Here is a 22,788-nt window from a genome sequence, read left to right as displayed (position 1 = left end):
GGGTGGACTGCGCGGGGTGTGTCAGTGTCCTGCTGGACCGAGGGAAGCGTTCTCACCTGCCTGACACGCGTCGCGCTTCCAGATATTTGCGTAATTCGCATGGTGCATTCTCGGCTGTCCCCTTCCGTCCCGACTTGTCCCGACTTTGCTCGACTGCCGCTCGCTGCCGCTCGGGTCGTGGTCCATATGACAGCACAAGCACGAGAAACAACTGCGAGACTGGCGCCGGACTGACCGGCGTGTGCGAGGCGCCGTGTGCGGCCGTTCGGAGCTACTAGAGCAGTGCTGTTCCGTGCAATGCCGTGGAAAGGTGCGAAAACACGGACACAAGACACAGGCGGTTCGACAAAGCATCCATTTCTTCTAGCGGCGAAAGATAAATTTTTGTTTACAAATTTGCATTTGTACACTGCTACAAAACTATAAGCCCTGGCGTATTTCAGAACAGTCCTGTCGTGTCATACTCTTGTTATTTCTAGAGACACTTTGTCTGACTTCATTTTTTGGCTACCCCTGCCAGCCCTCTTTTCCAGAGTACCCAGGCGGTCACCGATCCGAATACTAACGATGTTGCTTATCGTCGGCGATCGTACCAGAACAGTTGATTTTCTGTTTTTTTAGTTTTTTATTTAATTATTTAGTTTTTTGGAATTTAGCGCTCCTACAAAACAGTAGGCTCTGACGCATTTCAAGTGCACATCTGTCGATTCGCAGTGTTTCGTTACTTTCAAGGAGTTCCTACCACCCTTCCTTCGCGCATTCTTGCTCAAACTGAGTTCATTACTGTAATTTCGCATCTTACGTTTAATACAGTAGTTTAAAATGCTTGTGGGAGCATCTTTGTCGCACCTGAGAGTTAGTATGAAAAGAGGGCTGCCAGGTGTAGTGACATGAAATTTAAAAGAAGAGAGAGAGCCAACAGCACCCGGTGTTCCCAGGCGGTCACCCATCCAAGTACTAACCGGGCCCGATGTTGCTTAACTTCGGTGATCGGACGAGAACCGGTGTATTCAACATGGTATGGCCGTTGGCGTCCTTATACTGTAGCTGCACGGCAGAAGAATGCTTCGCCTCTCCTTCCAACACACGCAATCGCCATTTTCGGTGGCACATTTGACGCAAAGCACGTCCTTCCTCCTCGACACTCGCGGGAGACGCACCTTGTTATTGTCAACCAGCGCAGGTCTTGCGCGCGGCCGGGCGGCGGGTGGACTGCGCGGGGTGTGTCAGTGTCCTGCTGGACCGAGGGAAGCGTTCTCACCTGCCTGACACGCGTCGCGCTTCCAGATATTTGCGTAATTCGCATGGTGCATTCTCGGCTGTCCCCTTCCGTCCCGACTTGTCCCGACTTTGCTCGACTGCCGCTCGCTGCCGCTCGGGTCGTGGTCCATATGACAGCACAAGCACGAGAAACAACTGCGAGACTGGCGCCGGACTGACCGGCGTGTGCGAGGCGCCGTGTGCGGCCGTTCGGAGCTACTAGAGCAGTGCTGTTCCGTGCAATGCCGTGGAAAGGTGCGAAAACACGGACACAAGACACAGGCGGTTCGACAAAGCATCCATTTCTTCTAGCGGCGAAAGATAAATTTTTGTTTACAAATTTGCATTTGTACACTGCTACAAAACTATAAGCCCTGGCGTATTTCAGAACAGTCCTGTCGTGTCATACTCTTGTTATTTCTAGAGACACTTTGTCTGACTTCATTTTTTGGCTACCCCTGCCAGCCCTCTTTTCCAGAGTACCCAGGCGGTCACCGATCCGAATACTAACGATGTTGCTTATCGTCGGTGATCGTACCAGAACAGTTGATTTTCTGTTTTTTTAGTTTTTTATTTAATTATTTAGTTTTTTGGAATTTAGCGCTCCTACAAAACAGTAGGCTCTGACGCATTTCAAGTGCACATCTGTCGATTCGCAGTGTTTCGTTACTTTCAAGGAGTTCCTACCACCCTTCCTTCGCGCATTCTTGCTCAAACTGAGTTCATTACTGTAATTTCGCATCTTACGTTTAATACAGTAGTTTAAAATGCTTGTGGGAGCATCTTTGTCGCACCTGAGAGTTAGTATGAAAAGAGGGCTGCCAGGTGTAGTGACATGAAATTTAAAAGAAGAGAGAGAGCCAACAGCACCCGGTGTTCCCAGGCGGTCACCCATCCAAGTACTAACCGGGCCCGATGTTGCTTAACTTCGGTGATCGGACGAGAACCGGTGTATTCAACATGGTATGGCCGTTGGCGTCCTTATACTGTAGCTGCACGGCAGAAGAATGCTTCGCCTCTCCTTCCAACACACGCAATCGCCATTTTCGGTGGCACATTTGACGCAAAGCACGTCCTTCCTCCTCGACACTCGCGGGAGACGCACCTTGTTATTGTCAACCAGCGCAGGTCTTGCGCGCGGCCGGGCGGCGGGTGGACTGCGCGGGGTGTGTCAGTGTCCTGCTGGACCGAGGGAAGCGTTCTCACCTGCCTGACACGCGTCGCGCTTCCAGATATTTGCGTAATTCGCATGGTGCATTCTCGGCTGTCCCCTTCCGTCCCGACTTGTCCCGACTTTGCTCGACTGCCGCTCGCTGCCGCTCGGGTCGTGGTCCATATGACAGCACAAGCACGAGAAACAACTGCGAGACTGGCGCCGGACTGACCGGCGTGTGCGAGGCGCCGTGTGCGGCCGTTCGGAGCTACTAGAGCAGTGCTGTTCCGTGCAATGCCGTGGAAAGGTGCGAAAACACGGACACAAGACACAGGCGGTTCGACAAAGCATCCATTTCTTCTAGCGGCGAAAGATAAATTTTTGTTTACAAATTTGCATTTGTACACTGCTACAAAACTATAAGCCCTGGCGTATTTCAGAACAGTCCTGTCGTGTCATACTCTTGTTATTTCTAGAGACACTTTGTCTGACTTCATTTTTTGGCTACCCCTGCCAGCCCTCTTTTCCAGAGTACCCAGGCGGTCACCGATCCGAATACTAACGATGTTGCTTATCGTCGGTGATCGTACCAGAACAGTTGATTTTCTGTTTTTTTAGTTTTTTATTTAATTATTTAGTTTTTTGGAATTTAGCGCTCCTACAAAACAGTAGGCTCTGACGCATTTCAAGTGCACATCTGTCGATTCGCAGTGTTTCGTTACTTTCAAGGAGTTCCTACCACCCTTCCTTCGCGCATTCTTGCTCAAACTGAGTTCATTACTGTAATTTCGCATCTTACGTTTAATACAGTAGTTTAAAATGCTTGTGGGAGCATCTTTGTCGCACCTGAGAGTTAGTATGAAAAGAGGGCTGCCAGGTGTAGTGACATGAAATTTAAAAGAAGAGAGAGAGCCAACAGCACCCGGTGTTCCCAGGCGGTCACCCATCCAAGTACTAACCGGGCCCGATGTTGCTTAACTTCGGTGATCGGACGAGAACCGGTGTATTCAACATGGTATGGCCGTTGGCGTCCTTATACTGTAGCTGCACGGCAGAAGAATGCTTCGCCTCTCCTTCCAACACACGCAATCGCCATTTTCGGTGGCACATTTGACGCAAAGCACGTCCTTCCTCCTCGACACTCGCGGGAGACGCACCTTGTTATTGTCAACCAGCGCAGGTCTTGCGCGCGGCCGGGCGGCGGGTGGACTGCGCGGGGTGTGTCAGTGTCCTGCTGGACCGAGGGAAGCGTTCTCACCTGCCTGACACGCGTCGCGCTTCCAGATATTTGCGTAATTCGCATGGTGCATTCTCGGCTGTCCCCTTCCGTCCCGACTTGTCCCGACTTTGCTCGACTGCCGCTCGCTGCCGCTCGGGTCGTGGTCCATATGACAGCACAAGCACGAGAAACAACTGCGAGACTGGCGCCGGACTGACCGGCGTGTGCGAGGCGCCGTGTGCGGCCGTTCGGAGCTACTAGAGCAGTGCTGTTCCGTGCAATGCCGTGGAAAGGTGCGAAAACACGGACACAAGACACAGGCGGTTCGACAAAGCATCCATTTCTTCTAGCGGCGAAAGATAAATTTTTGTTTACAAATTTGCATTTGTACACTGCTACAAAACTATAAGCCCTGGCGTATTTCAGAACAGTCCTGTCGTGTCATACTCTTGTTATTTCTAGAGACACTTTGTCTGACTTCATTTTTTGGCTACCCCTGCCAGCCCTCTTTTCCAGAGTACCCAGGCGGTCACCGATCCGAATACTAACGATGTTGCTTATCGTCGGTGATCGTACCAGAACAGTTGATTTTCTGTTTTTTTAGTTTTTTATTTAATTATTTAGTTTTTTGGAATTTAGCGCTCCTACAAAACAGTAGGCTCTGACGCATTTCAAGTGCACATCTGTCGATTCGCAGTGTTTCGTTACTTTCAAGGAGTTCCTACCACCCTTCCTTCGCGCATTCTTGCTCAAACTGAGTTCATTACTGTAATTTCGCATCTTACGTTTAATACAGTAGTTTAAAATGCTTGTGGGAGCATCTTTGTCGCACCTGAGAGTTAGTATGAAAAGAGGGCTGCCAGGTGTAGTGACATGAAATTTAAAAGAAGAGAGAGAGCCAACAGCACCCGGTGTTCCCAGGCGGTCACCCATCCAAGTACTAACCGGGCCCGATGTTGCTTAACTTCGGTGATCGGACGAGAACCGGTGTATTCAACATGGTATGGCCGTTGGCGTCCTTATACTGTAGCTGCACGGCAGAAGAATGCTTCGCCTCTCCTTCCAACACACGCAATCGCCATTTTCGGTGGCACATTTGACGCAAAGCACGTCCTTCCTCCTCGACACTCGCGGGAGACGCACCTTGTTATTGTCAACCAGCGCAGGTCTTGCGCGCGGCCGGGCGGCGGGTGGACTGCGCGGGGTGTGTCAGTGTCCTGCTGGACCGAGGGAAGCGTTCTCACCTGCCTGACACGCGTCGCGCTTCCAGATATTTGCGTAATTCGCATGGTGCATTCTCGGCTGTCCCCTTCCGTCCCGACTTGTCCCGACTTTGCTCGACTGCCGCTCGCTGCCGCTCGGGTCGTGGTCCATATGACAGCACAAGCACGAGAAACAACTGCGAGACTGGCGCCGGACTGACCGGCGTGTGCGAGGCGCCGTGTGCGGCCGTTCGGAGCTACTAGAGCAGTGCTGTTCCGTGCAATGCCGTGGAAAGGTGCGAAAACACGGACACAAGACACAGGCGGTTCGACAAAGCATCCATTTCTTCTAGCGGCGAAAGATAAATTTTTGTTTACAAATTTGCATTTGTACACTGCTACAAAACTATAAGCCCTGGCGTATTTCAGAACAGTCCTGTCGTGTCATACTCTTGTTATTTCTAGAGACACTTTGTCTGACTTCATTTTTTGGCTACCCCTGCCAGCCCTCTTTTCCAGAGTACCCAGGCGGTCACCGATCCGAATACTAACGATGTTGCTTATCGTCGGTGATCGTACCAGAACAGTTGATTTTCTGTTTTTTTAGTTTTTTATTTAATTATTTAGTTTTTTGGAATTTAGCGCTCCTACAAAACAGTAGGCTCTGACGCATTTCAAGTGCACATCTGTCGATTCGCAGTGTTTCGTTACTTTCAAGGAGTTCCTACCACCCTTCCTTCGCGCATTCTTGCTCAAACTGAGTTCATTACTGTAATTTCGCATCTTACGTTTAATACAGTAGTTTAAAATGCTTGTGGGAGCATCTTTGTCGCACCTGAGAGTTAGTATGAAAAGAGGGCTGCCAGGTGTAGTGACATGAAATTTAAAAGAAGAGAGAGAGCCAACAGCACCCGGTGTTCCCAGGCGGTCACCCATCCAAGTACTAACCGGGCCCGATGTTGCTTAACTTCGGTGATCGGACGAGAACCGGTGTATTCAACATGGTATGGCCGTTGGCGTCCTTATACTGTAGCTGCACGGCAGAAGAATGCTTCGCCTCTCCTTCCAACACACGCAATCGCCATTTTCGGTGGCACATTTGACGCAAAGCACGTCCTTCCTCCTCGACACTCGCGGGAGACGCACCTTGTTATTGTCAACCAGCGCAGGTCTTGCGCGCGGCCGGGCGGCGGGTGGACTGCGCGGGGTGTGTCAGTGTCCTGCTGGACCGAGGGAAGCGTTCTCACCTGCCTGACACGCGTCGCGCTTCCAGATATTTGCGTAATTCGCATGGTGCATTCTCGGCTGTCCCCTTCCGTCCCGACTTGTCCCGACTTTGCTCGACTGCCGCTCGCTGCCGCTCGGGTCGTGGTCCATATGACAGCACAAGCACGAGAAACAACTGCGAGACTGGCGCCGGACTGACCGGCGTGTGCGAGGCGCCGTGTGCGGCCGTTCGGAGCTACTAGAGCAGTGCTGTTCCGTGCAATGCCGTGGAAAGGTGCGAAAACACGGACACAAGACACAGGCGGTTCGACAAAGCATCCATTTCTTCTAGCGGCGAAAGATAAATTTTTGTTTACAAATTTGCATTTGTACACTGCTACAAAACTATAAGCCCTGGCGTATTTCAGAACAGTCCTGTCGTGTCATACTCTTGTTATTTCTAGAGACACTTTGTCTGACTTCATTTTTTGGCTACCCCTGCCAGCCCTCTTTTCCAGAGTACCCAGGCGGTCACCGATCCGAATACTAACGATGTTGCTTATCGTCGGTGATCGTACCAGAACAGTTGATTTTCTGTTTTTTTAGTTTTTTATTTAATTATTTAGTTTTTTGGAATTTAGCGCTCCTACAAAACAGTAGGCTCTGACGCATTTCAAGTGCACATCTGTCGATTCGCAGTGTTTCGTTACTTTCAAGGAGTTCCTACCACCCTTCCTTCGCGCATTCTTGCTCAAACTGAGTTCATTACTGTAATTTCGCATCTTACGTTTAATACAGTAGTTTAAAATGCTTGTGGGAGCATCTTTGTCGCACCTGAGAGTTAGTATGAAAAGAGGGCTGCCAGGTGTAGTGACATGAAATTTAAAAGAAGAGAGAGAGCCAACAGCACCCGGTGTTCCCAGGCGGTCACCCATCCAAGTACTAACCGGGCCCGATGTTGCTTAACTTCGGTGATCGGACGAGAACCGGTGTATTCAACATGGTATGGCCGTTGGCGTCCTTATACTGTAGCTGCACGGCAGAAGAATGCTTCGCCTCTCCTTCCAACACACGCAATCGCCATTTTCGGTGGCACATTTGACGCAAAGCACGTCCTTCCTCCTCGACACTCGCGGGAGACGCACCTTGTTATTGTCAACCAGCGCAGGTCTTGCGCGCGGCCGGGCGGCGGGTGGACTGCGCGGGGTGTGTCAGTGTCCTGCTGGACCGAGGGAAGCGTTCTCACCTGCCTGACACGCGTCGCGCTTCCAGATATTTGCGTAATTCGCATGGTGCATTCTCGGCTGTCCCCTTCCGTCCCGACTTGTCCCGACTTTGCTCGACTGCCGCTCGCTGCCGCTCGGGTCGTGGTCCATATGACAGCACAAGCACGAGAAACAACTGCGAGACTGGCGCCGGACTGACCGGCGTGTGCGAGGCGCCGTGTGCGGCCGTTCGGAGCTACTAGAGCAGTGCTGTTCCGTGCAATGCCGTGGAAAGGTGCGAAAACACGGACACAAGACACAGGCGGTTCGACAAAGCATCCATTTCTTCTAGCGGCGAAAGATAAATTTTTGTTTACAAATTTGCATTTGTACACTGCTACAAAACTATAAGCCCTGGCGTATTTCAGAACAGTCCTGTCGTGTCATACTCTTGTTATTTCTAGAGACACTTTGTCTGACTTCATTTTTTGGCTACCCCTGCCAGCCCTCTTTTCCAGAGTACCCAGGCGGTCACCGATCCGAATACTAACGATGTTGCTTATCGTCGGTGATCGTACCAGAACAGTTGATTTTCTGTTTTTTTAGTTTTTTATTTAATTATTTAGTTTTTTGGAATTTAGCGCTCCTACAAAACAGTAGGCTCTGACGCATTTCAAGTGCACATCTGTCGATTCGCAGTGTTTCGTTACTTTCAAGGAGTTCCTACCACCCTTCCTTCGCGCATTCTTGCTCAAACTGAGTTCATTACTGTAATTTCGCATCTTACGTTTAATACAGTAGTTTAAAATGCTTGTGGGAGCATCTTTGTCGCACCTGAGAGTTAGTATGAAAAGAGGGCTGCCAGGTGTAGTGACATGAAATTTAAAAGAAGAGAGAGAGCCAACAGCACCCGGTGTTCCCAGGCGGTCACCCATCCAAGTACTAACCGGGCCCGATGTTGCTTAACTTCGGTGATCGGACGAGAACCGGTGTATTCAACATGGTATGGCCGTTGGCGTCCTTATACTGTAGCTGCACGGCAGAAGAATGCTTCGCCTCTCCTTCCAACACACGCAATCGCCATTTTCGGTGGCACATTTGACGCAAAGCACGTCCTTCCTCCTCGACACTCGCGGGAGACGCACCTTGTTATTGTCAACCAGCGCAGGTCTTGCGCGCGGCCGGGCGGCGGGTGGACTGCGCGGGGTGTGTCAGTGTCCTGCTGGACCGAGGGAAGCGTTCTCACCTGCCTGACACGCGTCGCGCTTCCAGATATTTGCGTAATTCGCATGGTGCATTCTCGGCTGTCCCCTTCCGTCCCGACTTGTCCCGACTTTGCTCGACTGCCGCTCGCTGCCGCTCGGGTCGTGGTCCATATGACAGCACAAGCACGAGAAACAACTGCGAGACTGGCGCCGGACTGACCGGCGTGTGCGAGGCGCCGTGTGCGGCCGTTCGGAGCTACTAGAGCAGTGCTGTTCCGTGCAATGCCGTGGAAAGGTGCGAAAACACGGACACAAGACACAGGCGGTTCGACAAAGCATCCATTTCTTCTAGCGGCGAAAGATAAATTTTTGTTTACAAATTTGCATTTGTACACTGCTACAAAACTATAAGCCCTGGCGTATTTCAGAACAGTCCTGTCGTGTCATACTCTTGTTATTTCTAGAGACACTTTGTCTGACTTCATTTTTTGGCTACCCCTGCCAGCCCTCTTTTCCAGAGTACCCAGGCGGTCACCGATCCGAATACTAACGATGTTGCTTATCGTCGGTGATCGTACCAGAACAGTTGATTTTCTGTTTTTTTAGTTTTTTATTTAATTATTTAGTTTTTTGGAATTTAGCGCTCCTACAAAACAGTAGGCTCTGACGCATTTCAAGTGCACATCTGTCGATTCGCAGTGTTTCGTTACTTTCAAGGAGTTCCTACCACCCTTCCTTCGCGCATTCTTGCTCAAACTGAGTTCATTACTGTAATTTCGCATCTTACGTTTAATACAGTAGTTTAAAATGCTTGTGGGAGCATCTTTGTCGCACCTGAGAGTTAGTATGAAAAGAGGGCTGCCAGGTGTAGTGACATGAAATTTAAAAGAAGAGAGAGAGCCAACAGCACCCGGTGTTCCCAGGCGGTCACCCATCCAAGTACTAACCGGGCCCGATGTTGCTTAACTTCGGTGATCGGACGAGAACCGGTGTATTCAACATGGTATGGCCGTTGGCGTCCTTATACTGTAGCTGCACGGCAGAAGAATGCTTCGCCTCTCCTTCCAACACACGCAATCGCCATTTTCGGTGGCACATTTGACGCAAAGCACGTCCTTCCTCCTCGACACTCGCGGGAGACGCACCTTGTTATTGTCAACCAGCGCAGGTCTTGCGCGCGGCCGGGCGGCGGGTGGACTGCGCGGGGTGTGTCAGTGTCCTGCTGGACCGAGGGAAGCGTTCTCACCTGCCTGACACGCGTCGCGCTTCCAGATATTTGCGTAATTCGCATGGTGCATTCTCGGCTGTCCCCTTCCGTCCCGACTTGTCCCGACTTTGCTCGACTGCCGCTCGCTGCCGCTCGGGTCGTGGTCCATATGACAGCACAAGCACGAGAAACAACTGCGAGACTGGCGCCGGACTGACCGGCGTGTGCGAGGCGCCGTGTGCGGCCGTTCGGAGCTACTAGAGCAGTGCTGTTCCGTGCAATGCCGTGGAAAGGTGCGAAAACACGGACACAAGACACAGGCGGTTCGACAAAGCATCCATTTCTTCTAGCGGCGAAAGATAAATTTTTGTTTACAAATTTGCATTTGTACACTGCTACAAAACTATAAGCCCTGGCGTATTTCAGAACAGTCCTGTCGTGTCATACTCTTGTTATTTCTAGAGACACTTTGTCTGACTTCATTTTTTGGCTACCCCTGCCAGCCCTCTTTTCCAGAGTACCCAGGCGGTCACCGATCCGAATACTAACGATGTTGCTTATCGTCGGTGATCGTACCAGAACAGTTGATTTTCTGTTTTTTTAGTTTTTTATTTAATTATTTAGTTTTTTGGAATTTAGCGCTCCTACAAAACAGTAGGCTCTGACGCATTTCAAGTGCACATCTGTCGATTCGCAGTGTTTCGTTACTTTCAAGGAGTTCCTACCACCCTTCCTTCGCGCATTCTTGCTCAAACTGAGTTCATTACTGTAATTTCGCATCTTACGTTTAATACAGTAGTTTAAAATGCTTGTGGGAGCATCTTTGTCGCACCTGAGAGTTAGTATGAAAAGAGGGCTGCCAGGTGTAGTGACATGAAATTTAAAAGAAGAGAGAGAGCCAACAGCACCCGGTGTTCCCAGGCGGTCACCCATCCAAGTACTAACCGGGCCCGATGTTGCTTAACTTCGGTGATCGGACGAGAACCGGTGTATTCAACATGGTATGGCCGTTGGCGTCCTTATACTGTAGCTGCACGGCAGAAGAATGCTTCGCCTCTCCTTCCAACACACGCAATCGCCATTTTCGGTGGCACATTTGACGCAAAGCACGTCCTTCCTCCTCGACACTCGCGGGAGACGCACCTTGTTATTGTCAACCAGCGCAGGTCTTGCGCGCGGCCGGGCGGCGGGTGGACTGCGCGGGGTGTGTCAGTGTCCTGCTGGACCGAGGGAAGCGTTCTCACCTGCCTGACACGCGTCGCGCTTCCAGATATTTGCGTAATTCGCATGGTGCATTCTCGGCTGTCCCCTTCCGTCCCGACTTGTCCCGACTTTGCTCGACTGCCGCTCGCTGCCGCTCGGGTCGTGGTCCATATGACAGCACAAGCACGAGAAACAACTGCGAGACTGGCGCCGGACTGACCGGCGTGTGCGAGGCGCCGTGTGCGGCCGTTCGGAGCTACTAGAGCAGTGCTGTTCCGTGCAATGCCGTGGAAAGGTGCGAAAACACGGACACAAGACACAGGCGGTTCGACAAAGCATCCATTTCTTCTAGCGGCGAAAGATAAATTTTTGTTTACAAATTTGCATTTGTACACTGCTACAAAACTATAAGCCCTGGCGTATTTCAGAACAGTCCTGTCGTGTCATACTCTTGTTATTTCTAGAGACACTTTGTCTGACTTCATTTTTTGGCTACCCCTGCCAGCCCTCTTTTCCAGAGTACCCAGGCGGTCACCGATCCGAATACTAACGATGTTGCTTATCGTCGGTGATCGTACCAGAACAGTTGATTTTCTGTTTTTTTAGTTTTTTATTTAATTATTTAGTTTTTTGGAATTTAGCGCTCCTACAAAACAGTAGGCTCTGACGCATTTCAAGTGCACATCTGTCGATTCGCAGTGTTTCGTTACTTTCAAGGAGTTCCTACCACCCTTCCTTCGCGCATTCTTGCTCAAACTGAGTTCATTACTGTAATTTCGCATCTTACGTTTAATACAGTAGTTTAAAATGCTTGTGGGAGCATCTTTGTCGCACCTGAGAGTTAGTATGAAAAGAGGGCTGCCAGGTGTAGTGACATGAAATTTAAAAGAAGAGAGAGAGCCAACAGCACCCGGTGTTCCCAGGCGGTCACCCATCCAAGTACTAACCGGGCCCGATGTTGCTTAACTTCGGTGATCGGACGAGAACCGGTGTATTCAACATGGTATGGCCGTTGGCGTCCTTATACTGTAGCTGCACGGCAGAAGAATGCTTCGCCTCTCCTTCCAACACACGCAATCGCCATTTTCGGTGGCACATTTGACGCAAAGCACGTCCTTCCTCCTCGACACTCGCGGGAGACGCACCTTGTTATTGTCAACCAGCGCAGGTCTTGCGCGCGGCCGGGCGGCGGGTGGACTGCGCGGGGTGTGTCAGTGTCCTGCTGGACCGAGGGAAGCGTTCTCACCTGCCTGACACGCGTCGCGCTTCCAGATATTTGCGTAATTCGCATGGTGCATTCTCGGCTGTCCCCTTCCGTCCCGACTTGTCCCGACTTTGCTCGACTGCCGCTCGCTGCCGCTCGGGTCGTGGTCCATATGACAGCACAAGCACGAGAAACAACTGCGAGACTGGCGCCGGACTGACCGGCGTGTGCGAGGCGCCGTGTGCGGCCGTTCGGAGCTACTAGAGCAGTGCTGTTCCGTGCAATGCCGTGGAAAGGTGCGAAAACACGGACACAAGACACAGGCGGTTCGACAAAGCATCCATTTCTTCTAGCGGCGAAAGATAAATTTTTGTTTACAAATTTGCATTTGTACACTGCTACAAAACTATAAGCCCTGGCGTATTTCAGAACAGTCCTGTCGTGTCATACTCTTGTTATTTCTAGAGACACTTTGTCTGACTTCATTTTTTGGCTACCCCTGCCAGCCCTCTTTTCCAGAGTACCCAGGCGGTCACCGATCCGAATACTAACGATGTTGCTTATCGTCGGTGATCGTACCAGAACAGTTGATTTTCTGTTTTTTTAGTTTTTTATTTAATTATTTAGTTTTTTGGAATTTAGCGCTCCTACAAAACAGTAGGCTCTGACGCATTTCAAGTGCACATCTGTCGATTCGCAGTGTTTCGTTACTTTCAAGGAGTTCCTACCACCCTTCCTTCGCGCATTCTTGCTCAAACTGAGTTCATTACTGTAATTTCGCATCTTACGTTTAATACAGTAGTTTAAAATGCTTGTGGGAGCATCTTTGTCGCACCTGAGAGTTAGTATGAAAAGAGGGCTGCCAGGTGTAGTGACATGAAATTTAAAAGAAGAGAGAGAGCCAACAGCACCCGGTGTTCCCAGGCGGTCACCCATCCAAGTACTAACCGGGCCCGATGTTGCTTAACTTCGGTGATCGGACGAGAACCGGTGTATTCAACATGGTATGGCCGTTGGCGTCCTTATACTGTAGCTGCACGGCAGAAGAATGCTTCGCCTCTCCTTCCAACACACGCAATCGCCATTTTCGGTGGCACATTTGACGCAAAGCACGTCCTTCCTCCTCGACACTCGCGGGAGACGCACCTTGTTATTGTCAACCAGCGCAGGTCTTGCGCGCGGCCGGGCGGCGGGTGGACTGCGCGGGGTGTGTCAGTGTCCTGCTGGACCGAGGGAAGCGTTCTCACCTGCCTGACACGCGTCGCGCTTCCAGATATTTGCGTAATTCGCATGGTGCATTCTCGGCTGTCCCCTTCCGTCCCGACTTGTCCCGACTTTGCTCGACTGCCGCTCGCTGCCGCTCGGGTCGTGGTCCATATGACAGCACAAGCACGAGAAACAACTGCGAGACTGGCGCCGGACTGACCGGCGTGTGCGAGGCGCCGTGTGCGGCCGTTCGGAGCTACTAGAGCAGTGCTGTTCCGTGCAATGCCGTGGAAAGGTGCGAAAACACGGACACAAGACACAGGCGGTTCGACAAAGCATCCATTTCTTCTAGCGGCGAAAGATAAATTTTTGTTTACAAATTTGCATTTGTACACTGCTACAAAACTATAAGCCCTGGCGTATTTCAGAACAGTCCTGTCGTGTCATACTCTTGTTATTTCTAGAGACACTTTGTCTGACTTCATTTTTTGGCTACCCCTGCCAGCCCTCTTTTCCAGAGTACCCAGGCGGTCACCGATCCGAATACTAACGATGTTGCTTATCGTCGGTGATCGTACCAGAACAGTTGATTTTCTGTTTTTTTAGTTTTTTATTTAATTATTTAGTTTTTTGGAATTTAGCGCTCCTACAAAACAGTAGGCTCTGACGCATTTCAAGTGCACATCTGTCGATTCGCAGTGTTTCGTTACTTTCAAGGAGTTCCTACCACCCTTCCTTCGCGCATTCTTGCTCAAACTGAGTTCATTACTGTAATTTCGCATCTTACGTTTAATACAGTAGTTTAAAATGCTTGTGGGAGCATCTTTGTCGCACCTGAGAGTTAGTATGAAAAGAGGGCTGCCAGGTGTAGTGACATGAAATTTAAAAGAAGAGAGAGAGCCAACAGCACCCGGTGTTCCCAGGCGGTCACCCATCCAAGTACTAACCGGGCCCGATGTTGCTTAACTTCGGTGATCGGACGAGAACCGGTGTATTCAACATGGTATGGCCGTTGGCGTCCTTATACTGTAGCTGCACGGCAGAAGAATGCTTCGCCTCTCCTTCCAACACACGCAATCGCCATTTTCGGTGGCACATTTGACGCAAAGCACGTCCTTCCTCCTCGACACTCGCGGGAGACGCACCTTGTTATTGTCAACCAGCGCAGGTCTTGCGCGCGGCCGGGCGGCGGGTGGACTGCGCGGGGTGTGTCAGTGTCCTGCTGGACCGAGGGAAGCGTTCTCACCTGCCTGACACGCGTCGCGCTTCCAGATATTTGCGTAATTCGCATGGTGCATTCTCGGCTGTCCCCTTCCGTCCCGACTTGCCCCGACTTTGCTCGACTGCCGCTCGCTGCCGCTCGGGTCGTGGTCCATATGACAGCACAAGCACGAGAAACAACTGCGAGACTGGCGCCGGACTGACCGGCGTGTGCGAGGCGCCGTGTGCGGCCGTTCGGAGCTACTAGAGCAGTGCTGTTCCGTGCAATGCCGTGGAAAGGTGCGAAAACACGGACACAAGACACAGGCGGTTCGACAAAGCATCCATTTCTTCTAGCGGCGAAAGATAAATTTTTGTTTACAAATTTGCATTTGTACACTGCTACAAAACTATAAGCCCTGGCGTATTTCAGAACAGTCCTGTCGTGTCATACTCTTGTTATTTCTAGAGACACTTTGTCTGACTTCATTTTTTGGCTACCCCTGCCAGCCCTCTTTTCCAGAGTACCCAGGCGGTCACCGATCCGAATACTAACGATGTTGCTTATCGTCGGTGATCGTACCAGAACAGTTGATTTTCTGTTTTTTTAGTTTTTTATTTAATTATTTAGTTTTTTGGAATTTAGCGCTCCTACAAAACAGTAGGCTCTGACGCATTTCAAGTGCACATCTGTCGATTCGCAGTGTTTCGTTACTTTCAAGGAGTTCCTACCACCCTTCCTTCGCGCATTCTTGCTCAAACTGAGTTCATTACTGTAATTTCGCATCTTACGTTTAATACAGTAGTTTAAAATGCTTGTGGGAGCATCTTTGTCGCACCTGAGAGTTAGTATGAAAAGAGGGCTGCCAGGTGTAGTGACATGAAATTTAAAAGAAGAGAGAGAGCCAACAGCACCCGGTGTTCCCAGGCGGTCACCCATCCAAGTACTAACCGGGCCCGATGTTGCTTAACTTCGGTGATCGGACGAGAACCGGTGTATTCAACATGGTATGGCCGTTGGCGTCCTTATACTGTAGCTGCACGGCAGAAGAATGCTTCGCCTCTCCTTCCAACACACGCAATCGCCATTTTCGGTGGCACATTTGACGCAAAGCACGTCCTTCCTCCTCGACACTCGCGGGAGACGCACCTTGTTATTGTCAACCAGCGCAGGTCTTGCGCGCGGCCGGGCGGCGGGTGGACTGCGCGGGGTGTGTCAGTGTCCTGCTGGACCGAGGGAAGCGTTCTCACCTGCCTGACACGCGTCGCGCTTCCAGATATTTGCGTAATTCGCATGGTGCATTCTCGGCTGTCCCCTTCCGTCCCGACTTGTCCCGACTTTGCTCGACTGCCGCTCGCTGCCGCTCGGGTCGTGGTCCATATGACAGCACAAGCACGAGAAACAACTGCGAGACTGGCGCCGGACTGACCGGCGTGTGCGAGGCGCCGTGTGCGGCCGTTCGGAGCTACTAGAGCAGTGCTGTTCCGTGCAATGCCGTGGAAAGGTGCGAAAACACGGACACAAGACACAGGCGGTTCGACAAAGCATCCATTTCTTCTAGCGGCGAAAGATAAATTTTTGTTTACAAATTTGCATTTGTACACTGCTACAAAACTATAAGCCCTGGCGTATTTCAGAACAGTCCTGTCGTGTCATACTCTTGTTATTTCTAGAGACACTTTGTCTGACTTCATTTTTTGGCTACCCCTGCCAGCCCTCTTTTCCAGAGTACCCAGGCGGTCACCGATCCGAATACTAACGATGTTGCTTATCGTCGGTGATCGTACCAGAACAGTTGATTTTCTGTTTTTTTAGTTTTTTATTTAATTATTTAGTTTTTTGGAATTTAGCGCTCCTACAAAACAGTAGGCTCTGACGCATTTCAAGTGCACATCTGTCGATTCGCAGTGTTTCGTTACTTTCAAGGAGTTCCTACCACCCTTCCTTCGCGCATTCTTGCTCAAACTGAGTTCATTACTGTAATTTCGCATCTTACGTTTAATACAGTAGTTTAAAATGCTTGTGGGAGCATCTTTGTCGCACCTGAGAGTTAGTATGAAAAGAGGGCTGCCAGGTGTAGTGACATGAAATTTAAAAGAAGAGAGAGAGCCAACAGCACCCGGTGTTCCCAGGCGGTCACCCATCCAAGTACTAACCGGGCCCGATGTTGCTTAACTTCGGTGATCGGACGAGAACCGGTGTATTCAACATGGTATGGCCGTTGGCGTCCTTATACTGTAGCTGCACGGCAGAAGAATGCTTCGCCTCTCCTTCCAACACACGCAATCGCCATTTTCGGTGGCACATTTGACGCAAAGCACGTCCTTCCTCCTCGACACTCGCGGGAGACGCACCTTGTTATTGTCAACCAGCGCAGGTCTTGCGCGCGGCCGGGCGGCGGGTGGACTGCGCGGGGTGTGTCAGTGTCCTGCTGGACCGAGGGAAGCGTTCTCACCTGCCTGACACGCGTCGCGCTTCCAGATATTTGCGTAATTCGCATGGTGCATTCTCGGCTGTCCCCTTCCGTCCCGACTTGTCCCGACTTTGCTCGACTGCCGCTCGCTGCCGCTCGGGTCGTGGTCCATATGACAGCACAAGCACGAGAAACAACTGCGAGACTGGCGCCGGACTGACCGGCGTGTGCGAGGCGCCGTGTGCGGCCGTTCGGAGCTACTAGAGCAGTGCTGTTCCGTGCAATGCCGTGGAAAGGTGCGAAAACACGGACACAAGACACAGGCGGTTCGACAAAGCATCCATTTCTTCTAGCGGCGAAAGATAAATTTTTGTTTACAAATTTGCATTTGTACACTGCTACAAAACTATAAGCCCTGGCGTATTTCAGAACAGTCCTGTCGTGTCATACTCTTGTTATTTCTAGAGACACTTTGTCTGACTTCATTTTTTGGCTACCCCTGCCAGCCCTCTTTTCCAGAGTACCCAGGCGGTCACCGATCCGAATACTAACGATGTTGCTTATCGTCGGTGATCGTACCAGAACAGTTGATTTTCTGTTTTTTTAGTTTTTTATTTAATTATTTAGTTTTTTGGAATTTAGCGCTCCTACAAAACAGTAGGCTCTGACGCATTTCAAGTGCACATCTGTCGATTCGCAGTGTTTCGTTACTTTCAAGGAGTTCCTACCACCCTTCCTTCGCGCATTCTTGCTCAAACTGAGTTCATTACTGTAATTTCGCATCTTACGTTTAATACAGTAGTTTAAAATGCTTGTGGGAGCATCTTTGTCGCACCTGAGAGTTAGTATGAAAAGAGGGCTGCCAGGTGTAGTGACATGAAATTTAAAAGAAGAGAGAGAGCCAACAGCACCCGGTGTTCCCAGGCGGTCACCCATCCAAGTACTAACCGGGCCCGATGTTGCTTAACTTCGGTGATCGGACGAGAACCGGTGTATTCAACATGGTATGGCCGTTGGCGTCCTTATACTGTAGCTGCACGGCAGAAGAATGCTTCGCCTCTCCTTCCAATACACGCAATCGCCATTTTCGGTGGCACATTTGACGCAAAGCACGTCCTTCCTCCTCGACACTCGCGGGAGACGCACCTTGTTATTGTCAACCAGCGCAGGTCTTGCGCGCGGCCGGGCGGCGGGTGGACTGCGCGGGGTGTGTCAGTGTCCTGCTGGACCGAGGGAAGCGTTCTCACCTGCCTGACACGCGTCGCGCTTCCAGATATTTGCGTAATTCGCATGGTGCATTCTCGGCTGTCCCCTTCCGTCCCGACTTGTCCCGACTTTGCTCGACTGCCGCTCGCTGCCGCTCGGGTCGTGGTCCATATGACAGCACAAGCACGAGAAACAACTGCGAGACTGGCGCCGGACTGACCGGCGTGTGCGAGGCGCCGTGTGCGGCCGTTCGGAGCTACTAGAGCAGTGCTGTTCCGTGCAATGCCGTGGAAAGGTGCGAAAACACGGACACAAGACACAGGCGGTTCGACAAAGCATCCATTTCTTCTAGCGGCGAAAGATAAATTTTTGTTTACAAATTTGCATTTGTACACTGCTACAAAACTATAAGCCCTGGCGTATTTCAGAACAGTCCTGTCGTGTCATACTCTTGTTATTTCTAGAGACACTTTGTCTGACTTCATTTTTTGGCTACCCCTGCCAGCCCTCTTTTCCAGAGTACCCAGGCGGTCACCGATCCGAATACTAACGATGTTGCTTATCGTCGGTGATCGTACCAGAACAGTTGATTTTCTGTTTTTTTAGTTTTTTATTTAATTATTTAGTTTTTTGGAATTTAGCGCTCCTACAAAACAGTAGGCTCTGACGCATTTCAAGTGCACATCTGTCGATTCGCAGTGTTTCGTTACTTTCAAGGAGTTCCTACCACCCTTCCTTCGCGCATTCTTGCTCAAACTGAGTTCATTACTGTAATTTCGCATCTTACGTTTAATACAGTAGTTTAAAATGCTTGTGGGAGCATCTTTGTCGCACCTGAGAGTTAGTATGAAAAGAGGGCTGCCAGGTGTAGTGACATGAAATTTAAAAGAAGAGAGAGAGCCAACAGCACCCGGTGTTCCCAGGCGGTCACCCATCCAAGTACTAACCGGGCCCGATGTTGCTTAACTTCGGTGATCGGACGAGAACCGGTGTATTCAACATGGTATGGCCGTTGGCGTCCTTATACTGTAGCTGCACGGCAGAAGAATGCTTCGCCTCTCCTTCCAACACACGCAATCGCCATTTTCGGTGGCACATTTGACGCAAAGCACGTCCTTCCTCCTCGACACTCGCGGGAGACGCACCTTGTTATTGTCAACCAGCGCAGGTCTTGCGCGCGGCCGGGCGGCGGGTGGACTGCGCGGGGTGTGTCAGTGTCCTGCTGGACCGAGGGAAGCGTTCTCACCTGCCTGACACGCGTCGCGCTTCCAGATATTTGCGTAATTCGCATGGTGCATTCTCGGCTGTCCCCTTCCGTCCCGACTTGTCCCGACTTTGCTCGACTGCCGCTCGCTGCCGCTCGGGTCGTGGTCCATATGACAGCACAAGCACGAGAAACAACTGCGAGACTGGCGCCGGACTGACCGGCGTGTGCGAGGCGCCGTGTGCGGCCGTTCGGAGCTACTAGAGCAGTGCTGTTCCGTGCAATGCCGTGGAAAGGTGCGAAAACACGGACACAAGACACAGGCGGTTCGACAAAGCATCCATTTCTTCTAGCGGCGAAAGATAAATTTTTGTTTACAAATTTGCATTTGTACACTGCTACAAAACTATAAGCCCTGGCGTATTTCAGAACAGTCCTGTCGTGTCATACTCTTGTTATTTCTAGAGACACTTTGTCTGACTTCATTTTTTGGCTACCCCTGCCAGCCCTCTTTTCCAGAGTACCCAGGCGGTCACCGATCCGAATACTAACGATGTTGCTTATCGTCGGTGATCGTACCAGAACAGTTGATTTTCTGTTTTTTTAGTTTTTTATTTAATTATTTAGTTTTTTGGAATTTAGCGCTCCTACAAAACAGTAGGCTCTGACGCATTTCAAGTGCACATCTGTCGATTCGCAGTGTTTCGTTACTTTCAAGGAGTTCCTACCACCCTTCCTTCGCGCATTCTTGCTCAAACTGAGTTCATTACTGTAATTTCGCATCTTACGTTTAATACAGTAGTTTAAAATGCTTGTGGGAGCATCTTTGTCGCACCTGAGAGTTAGTATGAAAAGAGGGCTGCCAGGTGTAGTGACATGAAATTTAAAAGAAGAGAGAGAGCCAACAGCACCCGGTGTTCCCAGGCGGTCACCCATCCAAGTACTAACCGGGCCCGATGTTGCTTAACTTCGGTGATCGGACGAGAACCGGTGTATTCAACATGGTATGGCCGTTGGCGTCCTTATACTGTAGCTGCACGGCAGAAGAATGCTTCGCCTCTCCTTCCAACACACGCAATCGCCATTTTCGGTGGCACATTTGACGCAAAGCACGTCCTTCCTCCTCGACACTCGCGGGAGACGCACCTTGTTATTGTCAACCAGCGCAGGTCTTGCGCGCGGCCGGGCGGCGGGTGGACTGCGCGGGGTGTGTCAGTGTCCTGCTGGACCGAGGGAAGCGTTCTCACCTGCCTGACACGCGTCGCGCTTCCAGATATTTGCGTAATTCGCATGGTGCATTCTCGGCTGTCCCCTTCCGTCCCGACTTGTCCCGACTTTGCTCGACTGCCGCTCGCTGCCGCTCGGGTCGTGGTCCATATGACAGCACAAGCACGAGAAACAACTGCGAGACTGGCGCCGGACTGACCGGCGTGTGCGAGGCGCCGTGTGCGGCCGTTCGGAGCTACTAGAGCAGTGCTGTTCCGTGCAATGCCGTGGAAAGGTGCGAAAACACGGACACAAGACACAGGCGGTTCGACAAAGCATCCATTTCTTCTAGCGGCGAAAGATAAATTTTTGTTTACAAATTTGCATTTGTACACTGCTACAAAACTATAAGCCCTGGCGTATTTCAGAACAGTCCTGTCGTGTCATACTCTTGTTATTTCTAGAGACACTTTGTCTGACTTCATTTTTTGGCTACCCCTGCCAGCCCTCTTTTCCAGAGTACCCAGGCGGTCACCGATCCGAATACTAACGATGTTGCTTATCGTCGGTGATCGTACCAGAACAGTTGATTTTCTGTTTTTTTAGTTTTTTATTTAATTATTTAGTTTTTTGGAATTTAGCGCTCCTACAAAACAGTAGGCTCTGACGCATTTCAAGTGCACATCTGTCGATTCGCAGTGTTTCGTTACTTTCAAGGAGTTCCTACCACCCTTCCTTCGCGCATTCTTGCTCAAACTGAGTTCATTACTGTAATTTCGCATCTTACGTTTAATACAGTAGTTTAAAATGCTTGTGGGAGCATCTTTGTCGCACCTGAGAGTTAGTATGAAAAGAGGGCTGCCAGGTGTAGTGACATGAAATTTAAAAGAAGAGAGAGAGCCAACAGCACCCGGTGTTCCCAGGCGGTCACCCATCCAAGTACTAACCGGGCCCGATGTTGCTTAACTTCGGTGATCGGACGAGAACCGGTGTATTCAACATGGTATGGCCGTTGGCGTCCTTATACTGTAGCTGCACGGCAGAAGAATGCTTCGCCTCTCCTTCCAACACACGCAATCGCCATTTTCGGTGGCACATTTGACGCAAAGCACGTCCTTCCTCCTCGACACTCGCGGGAGACGCACCTTGTTATTGTCAACCAGCGCAGGTCTTGCGCGCGGCCGGGCGGCGGGTGGACTGCGCGGGGTGTGTCAGTGTCCTGCTGGACCGAGGGAAGCGTTCTCACCTGCCTGACACGCGTCGCGCTTCCAGATATTTGCGTAATTCGCATGGTGCATTCTCGGCTGTCCCCTTCCGTCCCGACTTGTCCCGACTTTGCTCGACTGCCGCTCGCTGCCGCTCGGGTCGTGGTCCATATGACAGCACAAGCACGAGAAACAACTGCGAGACTGGCGCCGGACTGACCGGCGTGTGCGAGGCGCCGTGTGCGGCCGTTCGGAGCTACTAGAGCAGTGCTGTTCCGTGCAATGCCGTGGAAAGGTGCGAAAACACGGACACAAGACACAGGCGGTTCGACAAAGCATCCATTTCTTCTAGCGGCGAAAGATAAATTTTTGTTTACAAATTTGCATTTGTACACTGCTACAAAACTATAAGCCCTGGCGTATTTCAGAACAGTCCTGTCGTGTCATACTCTTGTTATTTCTAGAGACACTTTGTCTGACTTCATTTTTTGGCTACCCCTGCCAGCCCTCTTTTCCAGAGTACCCAGGCGGTCACCGATCCGAATACTAACGATGTTGCTTATCGTCGGTGATCGTACCAGAACAGTTGATTTTCTGTTTTTTTAGTTTTTTATTTAATTATTTAGTTTTTTGGAATTTAGCGCTCCTACAAAACAGTAGGCTCTGACGCATTTCAAGTGCACATCTGTCGATTCGCAGTGTTTCGTTACTTTCAAGGAGTTCCTACCACCCTTCCTTCGCGCATTCTTGCTCAAACTGAGTTCATTACTGTAATTTCGCATCTTACGTTTAATACAGTAGTTTAAAATGCTTGTGGGAGCATCTTTGTCGCACCTGAGAGTTAGTATGAAAAGAGGGCTGCCAGGTGTAGTGACATGAAATTTAAAAGAAGAGAGAGAGCCAACAGCACCCGGTGTTCCCAGGCGGTCACCCATCCAAGTACTAACCGGGCCCGATGTTGCTTAACTTCGGTGATCGGACGAGAACCGGTGTATTCAACATGGTATGGCCGTTGGCGTCCTTATACTGTAGCTGCACGGCAGAAGAATGCTTCGCCTCTCCTTCCAACACACGCAATCGCCA

The 22,788-nt window shown here is 50.7% G+C and overlaps 19 non-coding genes across 19 annotated transcripts; all 19 read right to left on the bottom strand.

Annotated features, from left to right (window-relative positions):
- Positions 1–913: 913 nt before the first annotated feature.
- Positions 914–1,032, bottom strand: LOC126318886 (5S ribosomal RNA). The gene has a single exon (XR_007557591.1). It is a non-coding gene; the product is annotated as a 5S ribosomal RNA (ribosomal RNA).
- A 1,086-nt stretch (positions 1,033–2,118) lies between these two features.
- Positions 2,119–2,237, bottom strand: LOC126318885 (5S ribosomal RNA). Its single transcript, XR_007557590.1, has one exon. It is a non-coding gene; the product is annotated as a 5S ribosomal RNA (ribosomal RNA).
- A 1,086-nt stretch (positions 2,238–3,323) lies between these two features.
- Positions 3,324–3,442, bottom strand: LOC126318883 (5S ribosomal RNA). The gene has a single exon (XR_007557588.1). It is a non-coding gene; the product is annotated as a 5S ribosomal RNA (ribosomal RNA).
- A 1,086-nt stretch (positions 3,443–4,528) lies between these two features.
- Positions 4,529–4,647, bottom strand: LOC126318882 (5S ribosomal RNA). Its single transcript, XR_007557587.1, has one exon. It is a non-coding gene; the product is annotated as a 5S ribosomal RNA (ribosomal RNA).
- Positions 4,648–5,733: 1,086 nt separating this feature from the next.
- LOC126318881 (5S ribosomal RNA) lies at positions 5,734–5,852 on the bottom strand. Its single transcript, XR_007557586.1, has one exon. It is a non-coding gene; the product is annotated as a 5S ribosomal RNA (ribosomal RNA).
- Positions 5,853–6,938: 1,086 nt separating this feature from the next.
- LOC126318880 (5S ribosomal RNA) lies at positions 6,939–7,057 on the bottom strand. The gene has a single exon (XR_007557585.1). It is a non-coding gene; the product is annotated as a 5S ribosomal RNA (ribosomal RNA).
- A 1,086-nt stretch (positions 7,058–8,143) lies between these two features.
- LOC126318879 (5S ribosomal RNA) lies at positions 8,144–8,262 on the bottom strand. The gene has a single exon (XR_007557584.1). It is a non-coding gene; the product is annotated as a 5S ribosomal RNA (ribosomal RNA).
- A 1,086-nt stretch (positions 8,263–9,348) lies between these two features.
- LOC126318877 (5S ribosomal RNA) lies at positions 9,349–9,467 on the bottom strand. The gene has a single exon (XR_007557582.1). It is a non-coding gene; the product is annotated as a 5S ribosomal RNA (ribosomal RNA).
- Positions 9,468–10,553: 1,086 nt separating this feature from the next.
- LOC126318875 (5S ribosomal RNA) lies at positions 10,554–10,672 on the bottom strand. The gene has a single exon (XR_007557581.1). It is a non-coding gene; the product is annotated as a 5S ribosomal RNA (ribosomal RNA).
- A 1,086-nt stretch (positions 10,673–11,758) lies between these two features.
- On the bottom strand, positions 11,759–11,877 carry LOC126318874 (5S ribosomal RNA). Its single transcript, XR_007557580.1, has one exon. It is a non-coding gene; the product is annotated as a 5S ribosomal RNA (ribosomal RNA).
- A 1,086-nt stretch (positions 11,878–12,963) lies between these two features.
- On the bottom strand, positions 12,964–13,082 carry LOC126318873 (5S ribosomal RNA). Its single transcript, XR_007557579.1, has one exon. It is a non-coding gene; the product is annotated as a 5S ribosomal RNA (ribosomal RNA).
- Positions 13,083–14,168: 1,086 nt separating this feature from the next.
- Positions 14,169–14,287, bottom strand: LOC126318872 (5S ribosomal RNA). The gene has a single exon (XR_007557578.1). It is a non-coding gene; the product is annotated as a 5S ribosomal RNA (ribosomal RNA).
- A 1,086-nt stretch (positions 14,288–15,373) lies between these two features.
- On the bottom strand, positions 15,374–15,492 carry LOC126318871 (5S ribosomal RNA). Its single transcript, XR_007557577.1, has one exon. It is a non-coding gene; the product is annotated as a 5S ribosomal RNA (ribosomal RNA).
- A 1,086-nt stretch (positions 15,493–16,578) lies between these two features.
- Positions 16,579–16,697, bottom strand: LOC126318870 (5S ribosomal RNA). The gene has a single exon (XR_007557576.1). It is a non-coding gene; the product is annotated as a 5S ribosomal RNA (ribosomal RNA).
- Positions 16,698–17,783: 1,086 nt separating this feature from the next.
- On the bottom strand, positions 17,784–17,902 carry LOC126318869 (5S ribosomal RNA). Its single transcript, XR_007557575.1, has one exon. It is a non-coding gene; the product is annotated as a 5S ribosomal RNA (ribosomal RNA).
- A 1,086-nt stretch (positions 17,903–18,988) lies between these two features.
- Positions 18,989–19,107, bottom strand: LOC126318868 (5S ribosomal RNA). The gene has a single exon (XR_007557574.1). It is a non-coding gene; the product is annotated as a 5S ribosomal RNA (ribosomal RNA).
- Positions 19,108–20,193: 1,086 nt separating this feature from the next.
- On the bottom strand, positions 20,194–20,312 carry LOC126318867 (5S ribosomal RNA). Its single transcript, XR_007557573.1, has one exon. It is a non-coding gene; the product is annotated as a 5S ribosomal RNA (ribosomal RNA).
- A 1,086-nt stretch (positions 20,313–21,398) lies between these two features.
- Positions 21,399–21,517, bottom strand: LOC126318864 (5S ribosomal RNA). Its single transcript, XR_007557571.1, has one exon. It is a non-coding gene; the product is annotated as a 5S ribosomal RNA (ribosomal RNA).
- Positions 21,518–22,603: 1,086 nt separating this feature from the next.
- LOC126318863 (5S ribosomal RNA) lies at positions 22,604–22,722 on the bottom strand. Its single transcript, XR_007557570.1, has one exon. It is a non-coding gene; the product is annotated as a 5S ribosomal RNA (ribosomal RNA).
- Positions 22,723–22,788: the final 66 nt, after the last annotated feature.

The sequence above is a fragment of the Schistocerca gregaria genome, unplaced genomic scaffold (genome assembly GCF_023897955.1).
Source record: "Schistocerca gregaria isolate iqSchGreg1 unplaced genomic scaffold, iqSchGreg1.2 ptg000684l, whole genome shotgun sequence".
Lineage (NCBI taxonomy): Eukaryota > Metazoa > Arthropoda > Insecta > Orthoptera > Acrididae > Schistocerca > Schistocerca gregaria.
The sequence above is the reverse complement of the archived record's forward strand: the minus strand, read 5'-3'. Positions and strand labels throughout refer to the sequence as shown.